The sequence below is a fragment of the Eurytemora carolleeae genome, unplaced genomic scaffold, assembly GCF_000591075.1.
Source record: "Eurytemora carolleeae unplaced genomic scaffold, Eaff_2.0 scaffold401, whole genome shotgun sequence".
Lineage (NCBI taxonomy): Eukaryota > Metazoa > Arthropoda > Copepoda > Calanoida > Temoridae > Eurytemora > Eurytemora carolleeae.
Genome location: NW_019396469.1, coordinates 196,673 through 198,130, shown reverse-complemented (window position 1 = coordinate 198,130; position 1,458 = coordinate 196,673).

Here is a 1,458-nt window from a genome sequence, read left to right as displayed (position 1 = left end):
AAACAAAGATTTAGTTTGCTACAGGCAAAAGCAGTCATTCAGGCAGTGTGCCTGAGGACTCAGGCAGTTAGTATTAAAGCCCGGTTTTAGGCCTAAAGGGAGGGCTTTGGGTATGTAGGAAAAGTCAGAAAATTTCAACAGCCTTAGACCAATACTTTTTGAGTTATGTAAAAAAAACTACAGGGGGGGGTTAAATTGACCCTCCCCCCAGCAGGAATAGGGTTAACTTTGTTTAAAGAAAACCAGGATTTTAGAAAACTATGTTTACAGAAAACCAAGGTTACAGATTCTAGGAAAAAGAAAACCAGATTTCAGATTTCTAGGGTTACAGAAAACTAAGGTTACAGGTTTTTAGAGTTACAGAAAGCCAAGATTACAGAAAATGAAATTTACAGAAAACCAAGGTTACAGAAAACCTAGGTTACAGACTTCTAAGGTTACAGAAAACCAAGACTACAGATTTCTTGGGTTACAGAAAACTAGGGTTACAGAAAACCACGGTTACAGAAAACCAAGGTTACAGAAAACCTAGGTTACAGAAAACCTAGGTTACAGACTTCTAAGGTTACAGAAAACCAAGACTACAGATTTCTTGGGTTACAGAAAACTAGGGTTACAGAAAACCAAGGTTACAGAAAACCAGGATTAAAGAAAACCAAGGTTATAGAAAACCAGGATTAAAGAAAACCAAGGTTACAGAAAACCAGGATTAAAGAAAACCCAGGTTACAGAAAAACCAGGATTAAAGAAAACCAAGGCTTCAGAAAATCTGGATTTTAGATTTCTAGGGTTAAACCAGGTTTTCGCTGTCTACTCCTATAGAAAGATAAGAGTCCGACCTCTTCACTCGGTTACTCAACCATGGAAATGATGTAAATAAAAACAACAATTTATTCTTTTCCACTTTCCATAGGAATTCATCCCAGCAAATACAAACATTCACATCAATACAGTTCTAGCTGACTTAAATAATATTCATCAGTCGATAATTATGAAATTTTTCAAATATAACCTTTCGGTCTTCCATGCCACAACATTTTTCGGCACTTATTACGTTTTTAATGATAAATTGTGCATTCAAATTGTTATTTTCAAAAACCAGCAACTGTACGCAATATTTTAGAAGTTAATTAATTATCAATGAATTGTGTATTGCGCATTGTGAGCACCGAGACATTTAGAATAAGAAGAGATAAGAAAAATCAACTGTTGATACTTGAGCGTTACAGATTTTCTCAAATTCTATTTTGCAATTCGTTAATTCCAAATTTTCAGCTTCATACCCTTCTAACTTAAAGAGTATGGTGCATCATCCTTACTGTTCATAACGCTTTTAAAAATAAGCCATTTAAAGGGAGTGTTCGCGAAAAATGAAAGGGGGTATAGGCTTAATGCGATAAAAAAGCGCTTTTGATCGCTACTAATCTTACTTCTATCTGTTGCGTCTATAAGGAGAAA